This window comes from Asparagus officinalis, chromosome 3 (assembly GCF_001876935.1).
Source record: "Asparagus officinalis chromosome 3, Aspof.V1, whole genome shotgun sequence".
Taxonomy (NCBI): Eukaryota; Viridiplantae; Streptophyta; class Magnoliopsida; order Asparagales; family Asparagaceae; genus Asparagus; species Asparagus officinalis.
In genome coordinates, this window is record NC_033796.1 from 74,287,254 (window position 1) to 74,304,601 (window position 17,348).

Below are 17,348 nucleotides of genomic sequence, written 5' to 3' on the forward strand. Positions count from 1 at the left end.
AAGCGGGCACACAGGCGGATCGCCGGCGAGACCCCTTTCCCTTGATGCTATTGCCTTCGCGAACCATCTCGGGAATTGGTAATCTCTCTGGATCTTTCTCTTTTGACATTTGATTTTGATTTCTAGAATATTTTGGAGCGAGTCTTTAGTTGAGATCGGTCAATCGAGGGTACTTTACATGTGGGTTGATTGAGATTTCTTCTCCATTTGGAACAAGAAATTTTATGTCTCTAATTTGACTGAGTATTTATTTTATTTTTCTCTTTTTTTTATTTTTATTTTTTTGCCTTCCCACTTTTATTTTCAAGTTTTGTTGGCGCTCTAACTTGCTTATTCTAATTGTATTATTAACTGAAGTCGCTACTTATATATGTATTAAACCTAATAACTTCATATAGTGGGTAATGGATGAAGGTAAAGAAGAAATTTTCAAATTAAATTCATTCCTAATTTTAATCTCAAATTTCGCCCCTATTCAAACTTTACTATAAAAATCGACTCACTTTACTACAAGGCTCTCAGACTTTGACTAAAAGAAAAGCAATAAAAGCAAAATCGGAGGTTTGAGATCATTTTACTAAGTTTAAAGATAAAAATGGTGATCCAAAAGCAAAGTGCAACTATTGTGAAAAAATGTATTTTGCACATTGTAAAAAAATGGTACTACAGCACTACATAATCACATGGAGTCTTGTAAAAAACACCCACATAATGTCGACACTCGACAGAAGCTAATAAATTTACAACTCATTCTTGATTCACAAAGTGGAGCTAGTACGAAAATGGGAACCCTTGATAGTTGGAGTTATGATGACGGAGCCGTAAGAAAAGCCCGCAGTTATTTCACCATTTTAGATGAGCTTCTATTCAAGTTAGTAGAGGGTTTAGGGTTTAAAAATTTCATGTCCACCGCTTGCCCTAGATTTCATATTCCATCTCGTTGGACAATCCAAAGAGATTGCTATGAGATTTACCTTGAAGAAAAAAAAAAGTTTAAAAAATATATTGAAAGCTACATGTCAGAGGGTGTGTCTAACAACTGATACTTGGACTTCCATTCAAAATATTAATTATATGTGTTTAACGGCACACTAGATTGACAATGATTGGAAATTGAACAAAAGAATAATAAACTTTTGTCCTATTTCAAGTCATAAAGGAGATGATCTTGGGAAGGTGGTCGAGAAGTGTTTACTAGATTGGGAAATTGAGAATGTTTTCACCATTACGGTTGATAATGCTAGTTCAAATGATACCATGATTACTTACTTAAAAAAAGGTTAAATAATTGGGGAGGCACAATGTTGGGTGGAAAATATCTTCATATGGGATGTATTGCTCATATTGTTAATCTTATTGTTAGTGATGGGCTCAAAGATTTGGGGGATTCTGTTGTCCGTGTTCATTCGGCGATGAGATATGTGAGGCAATCTCCATCTAGATTAGCTAAATTCAAAACTTGCATTGAACTAGAATAAATTAAATTTGGTTCATCTTTATGTTTGGATGTATGCACTAGATGGAATTCCACTTTTTTGATGTTGACATTGCTCAAAAATATGAAAAAGCTTTTGAAAGATATGGTGAAGAGGATCACTTCTTTAGATTTGAACTAAGTAATGGAAATGAAGCTCATAGAATGTCATTGGAGAATGATTGGGTTAATGTGAGAAGGTTATGTATTTTGCTTGAAAAAATTTATAATCTAACATTATGTGTTTCGGGTTCTTCATATGTGACAAGTAATTTTTTTTTTCAAGAAATTGGTGATGTTGCTTGTGATTTGCAAAAATGAAGATTGTCTGATGATGCATCATATGCTAGAATTACTAATAGAATGACAGATAAATATGAGAAGTATTGGGGAAGTTGGGAGAAGACGAACATGTTAATTTACATTACGACACTTCTTGATCCACGAAATAAAGAAGATTTTGTGAATTTTATTCTTGAGCTTACATACGGTGAGAAAGAAAGTGTTGATAAGTTAAAATTCATCAAAGATGCTGCATTTGCATTATTCAATGAGTACAAAATTAAATATGGAATAGAAATAGATGCAAGTGGGCAAAGTGCTTCATCTAATAATATTGACGATAATGATGTTAATCAAATAACCGATGTAAGAAGTCGGTTTAAAATGTGAAAGTCGTAAAAGGAAGTGCCAAAGCAAAATCAGAGTTGGAAAGATTTCTAAGCGAGGACGTTGAAGCCGATCAAAGTAACTTTGATATTTTCGTTTATTGGAAAGTTAATAGTGTAAGGTTCTCAATTCTCTCTCGGATGGTTCGTGATGTATTGGTTGTTCAATCTTTACAGTTACTTCTGAGTCTGTATTTAGTACAGGTGGCCGAGTACTTGATTCATTTAGGAGCTTATTAACTCTGAGAATGGTACAAAGCCTAGTGTTTGTTGGAAAAATTGCAATGAAGAGAACAAAAGAAACTTGGCTTGTATTTCTTTGATTCCGGTTATAATTTGATTACAAAAGAGAAGAGAACGAATTTGGTTCTCTCCTTTTTTTAAAACTGGGTTCTTCAAGGTAGTGATGGAGTGCCTCCCTCGAATGCTCGCGTCGAGTTTGCTCTCCGTTAACGATCCGACCGTCTTGATTCATTAGAACGATGTCTTCTCCTCACGATTTGACGTTGTGGAGAACTTGCGTAGCAAGTTTAAAACTCTTGATGAGTTGATAACTCTGATCGAGTTTGAAACTATTGAAAAAGAATTGATTTGAACCGAGAATCGGTTCTCAAGCCAAGGCCGAAGGCTTCAAGGAATGCTCCAAAGGATGAATGTCGATCTCTCCCTTTGCTGTCAAGTCCCAGATCCGAAAATGCTAGCCGAAAAAGCCTTGAACTCCGGACCAAAGAAGCCAACCTTTAACTCAGTTGAGTTTACTCGCTTTTATAGGGGATTAAGGGGGTGTAACCACCCCTTAAATCACTCCTAAGTGGGGTGTAACCACCCACAAATCATGGGAACCGGTTTTGGAACCGTTCAGCTCATATTTGAATGAGTCAAACGCCCACGTTGGCGTTCAGGACCCTAACTCCGTATTTTAGACTGGAGACGCGGAGTTGGGTACCCGCTGGGCATTAAAAAACGCGGGTCTGACCCTAGCGTTTTAATGTTATAACGCGGGTCCGACTCCAGCGTTTTGATGTTGTAATATGGGTTCGACCCTAGTGTTTTGATGTTGTAACGTGGGTTCGACCCTCGCGGTTTACTGTTGACACACGGGGAGGACCTCCGCGTTTTGGTGTTGATACACGGGGAGGACCTCCGTGTTTTGGTCTTAGAGCGCGGTGATGAGTTCCGCGTCTTGCTTTGGAGAGATTATCAACAAGTAATCTCTTTTGTCATAGCGTTACAAAGATCATTGTCTTGTAATCTTCGTCTTGGCTCCTTGAGAATATGAGAGTCGTCAGATTGTAACTCCCGATGTTGATTGTGAATGCTGTTGAACTAGAGCTCTCATCGGTTGTCGTGAAGGTCGTCAGATTGTAACCTTCAGCGATCTACGTGAAAGTCTTCAAATTGTAGCCTTCTGGAAGTCATCAGATTGTAACTTCCATCATCGGTGTTTGATGGGGGATAAGCTATCTATTGTGATTTTTAGACAGCCTACAGAACCCCCTCCAAAGTTTTCAAAAGTTCGCGGTTGACTGGGACGAATTTTCGGAATACTTTGGATCTCAACTCTGATCCTGGAGCTATTGATTCCTTGTCATAAAGGAGTCGTTCTCTGCACTCGCTTTGAAGGTATCTTGGTTGAAGGGATTTGTCATGAAGATCCTGTGTGAAGGTATGCATTATAATCCTGCTTCTAGAATGCGGGGGTGGACTCTGTATTTTGAACTTGAGACGCGGGTCTCACCCTTGCATGTTGAATTTGGAACACGAGTGTGACCTAAGCGTTCGGTTTTTGCATCACGGGTCTGACCTCAGTGTCTGACCTCAGCGTTTGGTTTTTACATCGCGGGTCTGACCTAAGCGTTTGGTTTTTACATCGTGGGTCTGACCTCAGCGTTTTGACTTAAGACATGGAAGTGGCTTCCGTGCATTTTTGACTAAGTCTTTGAGACTTGTCTTTAGCTCATATGTTTCAAGTCTCGGCTCACATCCATTAAGCTAATGGACCTATGAACATGCATAGGATTTTTGGCAAACCCTCAGCCATCAACGGATTTGATAAGCCTTTACCGACTACCGTTTGAGTCGGGCTAGCATATGGATTGTCTAAGTCCGTTCCACATGTAACGTTGTGCTAAGAGAATGAACCCTCTTAGACTTGATGCTATGATTTTGAATACATAGACTTTGTCATTTTTACGAAAAAAGACTAACCGGCAACGCGTGTTAGGCGTAGGCTTATCTCTAATTAGGGATCGAGATAAAGTCCCCTATACGTGAAGGCATGGATTTTTGATGCTGTTTCTTTCTGTGTGGCTTGAAACACCAAAAGAAAGTTGGAAGTGCCATAGGTATAGTATTAACTTGGCATGAATTTTCACTTAAAGTAAAATTCAAAATTTTTCTTTATTATCACTAGGATAATTCCAGAAAATCTTTAATCCACTGGGGATTTTATAATAAAAACTTGCTATTCTTGTTGTAAAAAGGATTAACAAGTTTATTGGGGGTAGACTGTTAGAGGTGTGATGTTAACCTAACAGTATTTTATGAACCTATCGCTCTATTAAAGAGAGTCGATAAGTTAGTTTGGTTGTCAGAGGTGTGATGTTAACTTGACTAGAATTTATGGACTTATCGCTCTATTGAAGAGAGTTGATAAGTTAATTTTGTCAGAGGTTTAGTGTTAATATGACAGGAATTTGTGTTGCGATTGGAGCAACTTTGTGGACTTATCATCCTATTGAAGAGGATTGATAAGTGGGTTGTCAGAGGTTTAGTGTTAACGTGACGAGAGTTTGTGTTGTGATTGGAGCAACTTTGGAGACTTATCATCCTATTAATGAGGATTGATAAGTGGATTGTTGTCAGAGGTATATTGTTAACGTGACAGGAATGTGTTGCGATTGGAGCAACTTTGTGGACTTATCATCCTATTGATGAGGATTGCTAAGTTGATTTGTCAGAGGTTTGGTGTTAACGTGACAAGAGAATTTGTGGGCCTATCGCTCTATTGAAGAGAGTCGATAAGTTGATATTGTCAGAGGTGTAATATTAACGTGACAGGATTTTGTGTTGTGATTGGAGCAACTTTGTGGACTTATCATCCTATTGAAGATGATTGATAAGTTGATTTTGTCAGAGGTTTAATGTTAACGTGACAGGAATTTGTGTCGCGATTGGAGTAACTTGGTGGACTTATCATCCTATTGAAGAGGATTGATAAGTGGGTTGTCAGAGGTTTAGTGTTAACGTGATGAGAGTTTGTGTTGCGATTGGAGCAACTTTGGAGACTTATCATCCTATTGACGAGGATTGATAAGTGGATTATGTCAGAGGTATGATGTTAACGTGACAAGATTCCTATTAATGAGGATTGATAAGTTGATTTGTCAGAGGTTTGGTGTTAACGTGACAAGAGAATTTGTGGGCCTATCGCTCTATTGAAGAGAGTCGATAAGTTGATATTATCAGAGGTGTAATATTAACGTGACAGGATTTTGTGTTGCGATTGGAGCAACTTTGTGGACTTATCATCCTATTGAAGAGGATTGATAAGTTGATTTTGTCAGAGGTTTAATGTTAACGTGACAGGATTTTGTGTCGCGATTGGAGCAACTTTGTGGACTTATCATCCTATTGAAGAGGATTGATAAGTGGGTTGTCAGAGGTTTGATGTTAACTTGACAAGAACGTGTTCTTGTGACTTGCACAAGATTTTAGGAATTAGCGTCTCGCTGGGGAAACTTGCTAAATGAGTTTATCATCAAAAGCGATAAATTTTGATGCTTGTGATTTGAACAAGATTTTGAATACTTAGCGTCTTGCTGGGGAAGATTGCGATTTGAGCAATTTTAAGGACCTATCATCCTATTGGTAAGGATTGATAAGTTGATTGTCAGAGGTGTATGTTGTTAACATTACAAATTGGGAGTAATGCGAGTTGAATGCATACTCTGTGGGGATGATGATCGTCAGAAGTATAATGTTAACTCGACGATGTGAAAGATTTGTTACTCTTAATTCAGTGGATCCAAAGTAACCAACCCCCAGTCTAGATTAAGACTTAGCAGGGGAATAAAAAGAGGTAGACAAGACACATCGCCTAGTGAGGCACTATCCATGAAGTCGGAATAGAGTCACATCACCAGGTAGGCCATTATCTAATGAGTTTGACTATCAGAGGTAACTGTTAACGTGATAGTTTTTTATAGACCCGCCATCCTACTTGAAGAGGATTGACAAGAGAATTTGAAGGGAATGGACTATCAGAGGTAATCATTAACGTGATAGTTTTAATAGACCCATCATCCTACTTGAAGAGTATTGGTGGGGGAATTTGGAGAAAGCAGACTATCAGAGGTGATCATTAATGTGATAGTTTTAGTGGACCTGTCATCCTATTGAAGCGGATTGACAAGTTGATGGACTATCAGTGGTAACTGTTAACGTGATAGTTTTGTGGACCTACCATCCTATTGAAGAGGATTGGCACATTGATGGACTATCAGAGGTAACTGTTAACGTAATAGTTTTGTGGACCTGCCCTCCTATTGAAGTGGATTGGCAGATTGATGGACTATCAGAGGTAACTATTAACATGATAGATTTATGGACCTGTCATCCTATTGAAGAGGATTGGCAGATTGATAGACTATCAGAGGTAGATGTTAACATAATAGTTTTATGGACCTGCCCTCCTATTGAAGTGGATTGACAGATTGATGGACTATCAAAGGTAACTGTTAACGTGATAGTTTTGATAGATTTTGTGGTTGAAAAAGGTATTCTATTAAACATAACAACTCAGAAACTTTATTACTCATAATCCAATGAACTACAAATAAACCAACCCCCAGTCTTGAACAAGTGCAGGGGAAAAAGGAGTAGGTCACTATCTAATGAGTTTGACTATCAGAGGTAATTGTTAACATGATAGTTATTGAAGACTCGGCATCCTACTGAAAAGGATTGGCTTCAGCGGCCGTCGTATCTTCCGGTTTTGACTGGGAAGAGTGAGCTTGGTCCGATTGCTCAGGAGAAGGTTGGGCTTGGTCCGATTGCTCAGGTTAATCCTGCCTACTTTGTTCTTTAGCTTTGATCCTGGCAATAATCTTTTGAGCATGTTCGCCTTGAGAGATTAGTTGTCTCCAAGAACGACATTCTGCAACTCCGATTTGGGCTAGGAGGTCGGTCTGCAAGTTATGTCGACAGGTCTCTACTAAAGTAGACTGTGGCATACCTGACGAATACCAGAGAGCCATGGTTCGGAACCTTTTGACGAAGGCTTTGACAGATTCCCTCTTCTTCTGCTTAGTGGCGAGAAGGGTATGGATGGAGACTTCTGTATCCTCTTTAAAAAATCTTGACAGGAAGAGTCTCTCTAAATCTGCCCACCTTTGGATACATCCGGCAGGTAGTTTCCTGAACCATTCAAAGGCAACTCCCTTAAGGGTGCCAATGAACAATCGAGCCAGTATGGTATCGTTTGATATTACATTCCCAGTCTGTGACTTGAAATGATAAATATGTTGGTTTGGTGATCCCGTGCTGTCAAAAGTTTGTAGCGTCGGGACTTTAAATTTTAGAGGATAAGGGGCTGCATCCCATTCGGTAGGATAGGGTCTGACAACTCCCTCGTCTTGGAGCTCGCTTCTGTTGGCCATGGTATTGAGGCGGGCTTCTAATTCTTCCATTTTGGCAGACTGAAGATTATACTCATTCTCAGTCTCTCTTCCTTCATCAGAGGAAGATTCCAGGTTGTGGGCTTCTTGATCAGAAGCCGTGTCATCAACCACCTTTCCCTTCCCTTTTCTTGTGTGAGGTCGGGATGAAGACGTTTTTCCTCTCCGGGAAGATTCTTGCCTGGGTGGCAAATATGTCTTTTGAGATTTGGCCTTGTTTGCGACTATTTGAGTCAACAGGGCCATGAGTTCATTAATGGCCTCTTGCTGAGATTTGATCATGGCCTCCTGCTCATCAAGTCTCTTCGTGAGATCTTCATGGTTTCCCGTCATATAAGCGGGGCTCTCATGTTCAACAAAAGAGCTTGATGATTGGGACTCTGCAATGGCTGAGTGTTCATCATTGGAATTGGTTCCCTTGGCTAACCTCTGATAGTTGACAGGGGGAATGGCTCATGTTCGAGTCCGAGTGTGTCGGTAGACTCCTTCAAACTCGTTAGTGATTTCTCTAACGTTCGGTGAACGACTTGTCTCAGAGTTATTGGAACTAGGACCTGAGGCTTTCCCTCTGCCGATCACATTGATAGTGACCTCAGGATACTCGGTCTATGAAGACTTCTTCTTGTGAGAACGTCGTCGTTGGTTAGACAAAGCAACATCCGTTAATTGGTCGAACACCAATGGTTTGGCCGCATATGAGCAGCATTGATATCCCGAGAGGACCATAGGAATCATCCGTTCACATTGGAATGAACGAATGACTTGCTGCATCGGTCTTTCTCTCGATATGAACTCTCTCAAATCTGTTGTAAAGATTCGAAGAGAATTACTCACTGATTGTGAGGTTTGAATTGGAACCCCCAGTCCATGATTAGACAGGACTGGCTCTTGGTGAATATGGATCTGGTTGAGATGCCTTGAATCCATAAACTTCTTATATCTGCCCCTCAATCTAGTCGTGCTACATAGAGTATTCGGGGGTCTCGCTACCCGGTCAGCGAGCCGGGGGTCCAGGGGGCGGCGCGCCCCTGGCGGGGGGTCCGGACTACCCCCTGACGGGGTTCGGGGCAGCGCCCCGAAACTCGACGGTATACACCAGGTTTTGTATTGAAATTCATTACCCGGACGCCTGCCTGAGCTCCAGGTCGTGCTGGTGAAACGCAGTCCTGATATCTACGTTTAGCTGAGGAAACGCAGTCCTGATATCTGCGTTTAGCTAAGGAAATGCAGTCCTGATGTCTGCGTTTAGCTGATGAAACGTAGTCTTGAAATCTATGTTTTGATTCCGAAACGCACTCCTGAGAGTTGCGTTTAGTTTGTGGAACGCACTCCTGAGGGTTGCGTTTTGGTTCTGGGATGCACTCCTGAGAGCTGCGTTCATCCAGATCAACGTAGTTTTGAGGTCTGCGTTTTGACGTTGGAACGCGCCTCTGAGGGTTGCGTTCCATCTGGGAAACGCACACCTGAGGGCTGCGTTTAGCTTGACTTATGCAGAGCTCATGTTGAGACTCGCAAACGCGGAGTTCGCGTTGATTGGAAAATTGGCTTTTTTGGAGTTGTACCAAAGTCGAGTATTCTCCTTTAGAGAGGGGACTGTATGAACAGTGCAACCCCCATGGGAGATAGTCTTTAGATGAGTTGGCCACAACTAGAGCTTTAGTCTCCTCGGAAACTTTGTGGATCTTGCGCATAGCCTTGGGGCTAAGGGATCCGGAGGAGAGGGCCTCCTCGAACTTGGCTTGATTAAACTCGATGATCAGAGTTTCAACGGTCGTTCCAGTAAGATAAACATCGGATTGCACCACCACTTCTTCGTCAGAGAAGCTATTCCCCAGCGGAGTCGCCATCTTTTGTTTGTTGGAAAAATTGCAATGAAGAGAACAAAAGAAACTTGGCTTGTATTTCTTTGATTCCAGTTACAATTTTATTACAAAAGAGAAGAGAACAAATTTGGTTCTCTCCTTTGTTTAAAACTGGGTTCTTCAAGGTAGCGATGGAGTGCCTCCCTCGAATGCTCGCGTCGAGTTTGCTCTCCGTTGACGATCCGACCGTCTTGATTCACTAGAACGATGTCTTCTCCTCACGATTTGATGTTGTGGAGAACTTACGTGGCAAGTTTAAAACTCTTGATGAGTTGATAACTCTGATCGAGTTTGAAACTCTTCAAAAAGAGTTGATTTGAACCGAAAATCGGTTCTCAAGCCAAGGCTGAAGGCTTCAAGGAATGCTCCAAAGGATGAATGTCGATCTCTCCCTTTGCTGTCAAGTCCCAGATCCAAAAATGCCAGCCGAAAAAGCCTTGAACTCCGGACCAAAGAAGCCAACCTTCAACTCAGTTGAGTTTACTCGCTTTTATAGGGGATTAAGGGGGTGTAACCACCCCTTAAATCACTCCTAAGTGGGGTGTAACCGCCCACAAATCATGGGAACCGGTTTTGGAACCGTTCAGCTCATGTTTGAACGAGTCAAACGCCCACGTTGGCGTTCAGGACCCTAACTCCGTATTTTAGACTGGAGACGCGGAGTTAGGTACCCGCTGGGCATTGAAAAACGTCGGTCTGACCCCAGCGTTTTAATATTGTAACACGGGTCCGACTCCAGCGTTTTGATGTTGTAACATGGGTTCGACCCTAGTATTTTGATGTTGTAACGTGGGTTCGACCCTCGCGTTTTACTGTTGACACACGGGGAGGACCTCCGCATTTTGGTATTGATACACGGGGAGGACCTCCGCGTTTTGGTCTTAGAGCGCGGTGATGAGTTCCGCGTCTTGCTTTGGAGAGATTATCAACAAGTAATCTCTTTTGTCATAGCGTTGCAAAGATCATTGTCTTGTAATCTTCGTCTTGGCTCCTTGAGAATATGAGAGTCGTCAGATTGTAACTCCCGATGTTGATTGTGAATGCTGTTGAACTAGAACTCTCATCGGTTGTCGTGAAGGTCGTCAGATTGTAACCTTCAGCAATCTACGCGAAAGTCATCAGATTACAGCCTTCTGGAAGTCGTCAGATTATAACTTCCATCATCGGTGTTTGATGGGGGATAAGCTATCTATTGTGATTTTTAGACAGCCTACACCTAGTATGCACTTCCGATTGGCTTCGAAACTTGTTGGCTATGTCGGGTTCAAGCAAAATTTGTTTTGAAGAAGATTTGGATGCTCTTGAGAAGCTAGACATAGGTATTTACCATTTATGTTTTTGTATGTTAAATGATTTGATTTTTTCTTAATTTTTTATTTGTTTATCTTTCTGATTTAGGTATGCTTTCAATTGAACCGACAATCATAGATTTATAAGAGCTTTCATGGAAGAATACAGATTTGTAAGTCTTTATCATCCACTAGCTGGATACCTCCAGCCCACACAAAACACAACTAATTATATTGATGCTTCTTCTTCTTCTTATGATGCTGAATTTAGAACTCCGCTTTGTATCATTATGATTTGCAGATACTTGGTGAAGGGAAGGAAAAGGAAAATTGTATATCACTCTTTACATTATTTTTAGGGGTGAAACTACGCTGAAAGAAGTAAAGTACTTGCATTCCTCTGAAAGTAAGCTTGTTAAGTCCTCGTGCAGCTTCCTTATTGAACTATAAGCTATATGTGTTACTTCTGGTGTTAATTCTCTGTCTGATCCATTTTTCAGCTGCTGATGATTTAAAGCCAGTGACGCATCTTCTTGCTGTTAATGCTTATTCAAGAAAAGGGATAAAATTACTGCATGAGGGAATTAATTACTTGGTAATATCAACTCCGTGGAAGGATACGTTGCAATTTAATTTGTTATAGTAGGACCTCACCTCCCTATGTTGGTGTAGATTGAATGATCAAAAAGATCTAGTTTTGGTGCACTGTTTTAAATCAGGGTTTAGTCCTGAATAATTCTCATGTTGATTATTTATCTTTAAATTTTAGTCACAAGGAGAACGTCCTTTAGTTTTTGCATCAGTTGTGCAACTTCTATGAAAGTATATATCAGTGCTATCATTGGCTTTTGACAGCTTGATCCTTTTTGTTGAAAAGATTTCTAAGCTAGCCGAGATGCATGGCTTGTCTTCTGATGACTTAGAACCAAACAAACCAAACCGAACAGCATCGAACCGATTTGCAATGGTTCGGTTCGGTTTTGAATAATGGGCGGTTCAGTTTGGTTGTTCAAAATTTCATAAAAACCGACCGAACCGATCACTTGCTCATCCCTAAGCGTATCAGGCATAGTGTGGCGAAGAAGTCGGTATCCACTCTTGACTGTGTAGCACACCTTCTCCTCATAATGCCAAATGAGTCTGTTAGGGACAGGAGAAGGCGACAGTGGGATAAATAAAATGTCCTCCCGATCTACCTGCCAAAAGAAGGTAGCAATCAGCTCATGATTCCAAGTACCCGAAGCAGAGATCAGCTCAGCCACCTTTCTGAAAGGGTTGATCGGAGAAGTGATTAGCCTGAAAAAAGGGCTTTGGGATCCATGGGTCAGCACTGATAGAGACACTCTGGCCATAACCTATCCTCCATCTCAGACCTCGAGTCAGGAGCTCTCTCCCCCAGATAATGCTCCATCATAAATACGAGTAGCCATGGCCGACACCAGCTGAAAGAAAGTCCGAGTCCCTAAAATACTTCCCCTCCAAAACCCTACTAGCTAGAGAAGAAGGGTCCTGGATGTTTCTCCATACCTGTTTAGCCACCAATGCCTGATTAAACATATGTAGATCTCTAAAGCCTAGACCACCCTATGACTTTGCACGACAAACCTTCTGCCACCTAACCCAGTGAATCTTTCTCTCATCAGAAGTTGATCCCCACCAGAATCTCATAATGATAGACTCGATCTCCCTGCACAAAGAAATTGGAATGCGAAAGATACTCATCACATAGTATGAGATCGCCTACAAAACAGATTTCACCATAACCTCTCGTCCCCCAGCTGAGAAAAGAGCCCTCCTCCAAGCTTGGACTCTTTTCCAAACTGAGTCTCTGATTGAAACAAAAGTCTGACGACGGCTTCTTCCAACCACCAAAGGGAGGCCTAAGTACTGATCATGTGACTGGGCCCTATCAAGCCCCAAGAAAGAGAAAATAGAAATCCTAGTATCCTCATCTACACAGGGGCTAAAGGTGATGACAGATTTCTGAAAGTTGACTTTCTGAACGGTTGCAGCCTCATATAGTAGCAGAATACTCTAGACAATCTGTGCAGCGGCCTGGGAAGCCTGAATAAAAACCAAAGAGTCATCTGCAAAGAACAAGTGAGAAATCCTTGGCCCCGACCAGGAACAAGATAACCCTCTGATGCACCTGTTCTCCTCCTGTCTAATGATCAGTGCCGAGAGAGCTTCCGTGCAGAGAAGAAACAGAAGATAGTGGGCATCCTTATCGCAGACCATGATTAGGAGTGACCTGACCCACAATCTGCCCATTGAGGCAGAAAGAGAGTGAGGAAGTAGAGATACAGTCTAAGATGGGATGCCTCTAATGATGTGGAAATCTCATGACCTGAAAGGATTTATCAATAAACCCCCATTCCACTCTATTATATGTCTTACTCATATCCAATTTTAGTGCCATATGGCCAGACTGACCCCGTCTCCTTTTTTGTAATGTGTGGAGAAGTTCAAAAGCAACAATGACATTGTCCTGAATAGATCTCCCTGAGACAAAGGCACTCTGAAAGCATCCGATCAATCCGCCAAGAACTCGTTGTAGCCTATTAGCAATGGATTTCGTGACAATCTTGTAGAGTTCAAATAATGAAGGTAAAATCTCTTCGAAAGTTAAGTGAATTTTAATATGTCCATCATTGACAAATTGTCAAACCCCTTCGTGTTAAGTCCCTATCACTTAACACCAGGAACCCCATTTGAGTGATTTGTACAAGTCAACACCCCCACTATAATTTGTACTCCTACTCCTATTTGGTCAAACCTTCTTATAGTTAGGACCATAACCAAAATCTCCTCTCGATTCCTCCAATGAACGAGAGATCCACAAATCGAGTGATCAAACATTCCTACAGTTAGGGTCATCTCAAACTCCCGCTTGGTCAAACCTTCCTACAGTTAGGACCAAAACCACAATTCACTCTCGATAAACGAGAAATTCATCTTTAGTTCGGTAATCAAACCTTCCGACAGTTAGGGTTATCCGAATCTTTTCGATTCTTCTAGGGGTGGAGATCCCACCTTGAGTCTCCTTTCCAACTGGAGATAGAATATAAAATTCTTCCTCTTTAGTGTTGGGAGATAGAATATAAAATTCTTTCTCTCCCATTTCGGGTTCGTCTTTACCCCAAGAGAAGACACTACTTTTTCAACTCTTAAAATCCGCCCCTCACAGGCACGAGGAATTTTATCCTGAATCCTAAGTAGGGATAAGTCAACGCCTAACACGCGTTGCCGGTTTAGTCTTTCACCGATTGAAAAAGACACCAGAATCCAGTCTGGGGTATTTTATCCCGAAGCCTAAGTAGGAATACGTCAGCGTCTAACACACGTTGCCGGGTAGCCTATCCCCGTAACAATGGCGAAGTCTACGTATTCGAAGTCGTAGCATCAAGTCTAAGGGAGTTCATTCCTTTAGCACAACGTCACATGCGGAACGGACTTAAAACAATCCGCATGTAAGCCCAATTCAAACGGTAGTCGGTAAAGGCACATCAAATCCATTGATGGCTGAGGATTTACCAAAAATCCTAAGTCTACGTCTAACACACGTTGCCGGGTAGTCTATTCCCGTGAGAAAGACGAAGTCTACGTATTCAATATCGTAGCACTAAAAGAGTTAACTCTTTTAGCATAACGTTATGTGCAGAACGGACTTAAACAATCTGCATGCTAGCCCGACTCAAACGGTAGTCTGTAAAGGCTAATCAAACCCGTTGATGGCTGAGGGTTTGCCAAAAATCCTATAAATGTGAGAGTCATTGACGCACCAGCTTTATTAACTGGTCTCGTGACTCGAGCATCCAACAGCTTCGGAGTAAGATCCATATCTGCAGACGACAGCTTTATTAACTGGTCTCGTGACTCGAGCATCCAACAGCTTCGGAGTAAGATCCATATCTGCAGACGAATCAACTTTAACAGTTGGTCCTGTAGCCCGCATCCAACAGCTTCGGAGTAAGATCCATATCTGCAGACGAATCAACTTTAACAGTTGGTCCTGTAGCCCGATATTTAGGACCGTCATGCTCCAATACCTTAAGAGCTTAAACTGTGTAGACTCCAGCAAACGTACGAGTATAAACCCTAGGTCAACGCCGGTCAACGCGTAACCCTAGGTCAACGCCAGTCAACTCGTTGCAACCAAAAGTCAACGTATGGCAATTTAAACCCTAAGGACAACGCCGATCAATGCGTGACCCTAGGTCAACGCCAGTCAACACGTTGCAACCAAAAGTCAACGTATGGCGATTTAAACCCTAAGGTCAATGCCAGTTATCTCCTCTTACAATTAAATATACTGTCTAAATAAAATGTTAATTATTTCATATTCTTTTCAAATATAAACATGCCAAAATAATATGTTTCCCATACATTTGCATGTGCTGATTTCTAGTATACGTCAACATCTTCGTGTGTGGCCATTTAAACCTCTGAAGTCTAACATTTGGGCTCTGTTTGGATACCATGATGTTTTACTTGTTTCTATGGTGTTTTTGCTAAAAACCAAACACCATGCGTTTAGAAATTATGATGTTTTTGAGCTAAATCATCCTCAAACCAAAAACACAATACTTATTTCAAAACACCTTTTAGGTGTTTTAAGTTTGGTGTTTTGGTTGAGTTTGAAAATATGTTAATATAATATCTAATATAATATATTAAATGTAATTAATATAGAGTTATTATCAACATGCTTATTACTAATATAATATATTAAATGTAATTAATATAGAGTTATTATCAACATGCTTATTATATTATATTATACTCAACTATATTATAGTTAATTTAATATATTAGTAATATATATTAAATAATATAAAAATATAATAAATAAAATATCTTATATAATAATATAATAACATATTAAATACTAATATTTAATATGTTAATAATGTATTATATAATAATAAAATAATAAAAAACAATAAAAATTTATGATAATAAATCATAATATAGTAATGATAAATAAATATATATACAATACTATAATATCATATATTATTAAACTTTTATAAATAAATTTTAATAAAGTAATTAATTACCAATATTTAATATGTTAATAATGTATTATATAATAAAAATATAAAAAACAATAAAAGTTATTGATAATAAATAATAATATAGTAATGATATATAATATATTATACAATAGTATACATTGCTATAAGTTTATTAATTTTAATAAATAAATTTAATAAAGTAATAATTATTAAATATTATATATTAGATAAATATTAGTAATAATAAACATAACAATATAATAATATTATTATAATAACATGTTGTATAGTAAATGTAATATAATATAGAAAATATTAATATATTATGTAACAAATAATATAATTTATTATAAAGTAAAATATTTTTAATAATAAAATAATTTATTGCTAATTAAATGCTAATGTAAAAATTATATATTCATAATAATAATAGTATTATTTATATCATAAATACTAATATATTATTAAAGTACTATTAATAAACTCTAACATATTAAAAACTATAATATATTATATAATATTAAAATATTTATATAATAATATACTAGTAATAACATAATATTAACATTATTAATAATATTATATTATATGAATAATAGTATAATATTATATTATATTAATAATAGTATAATATTATATTAATAATAAAATAATATTATTATAAAAATATTAATATAATATACAACAATAACAAATTGATATAATAAAATAATTAAATATATAATTATTTGAAAATAATATGTAATAATTATAATATAATATAACTCATTAAAGTATAATATAATATTATAATACACTATACAATATTATATTGTATTATATTTAACACTTATAATACTATAATAATGTAAACTAAATATTATAATATTTTATTTATAATATATTTTATTATAATTAATATATAATATATTAATAATATGTTTAATACTAATATTATAATGGGTCAAACTAGTGTTGACCAAAAATACTTAACATGGTGTTTTGAAAATATTTTAAGGGAAAAACACAACACTATGGTGTTTTTTTTACAAAAACACAATAAGAAAAATATCATGAAGCCTACGTTAGTTAGTTTGATGACAATGATGTTTGACTTGTAAGGCAACACAACCAATTTTCTAGAACTGTAGACGCATGTATGGTATACGTATATAGTTGATATCCAGTCTAAAAACTTTGATTCAAGATAGTTTTTAACGTAGACTTTATTGTGATGTCGATATTTCGTGCTCTGGAGATATCTGGGAGTTTCTCAAATCTTCAATCAATGACTTCCATAGGATAAAAGTTGTTCGGTCTTCATGGAAGAGAACCATACGCGTCCTTTACTCTAAAATAAATAAATAAATAAACAAACTA

The 17,348-nt window shown here is 38.5% G+C and overlaps 1 long non-coding RNA gene across 1 annotated transcript; it reads left to right on the forward strand.

Moving 5' to 3' along the window:
* Nucleotides 1-11,798, forward strand: LOC109834341. The gene is made up of 4 exons (XR_002245534.1): nucleotides 1-78; nucleotides 11,081-11,144; nucleotides 11,273-11,377; nucleotides 11,472-11,798. It is a non-coding gene; the product is annotated as an uncharacterized LOC109834341 (long non-coding RNA).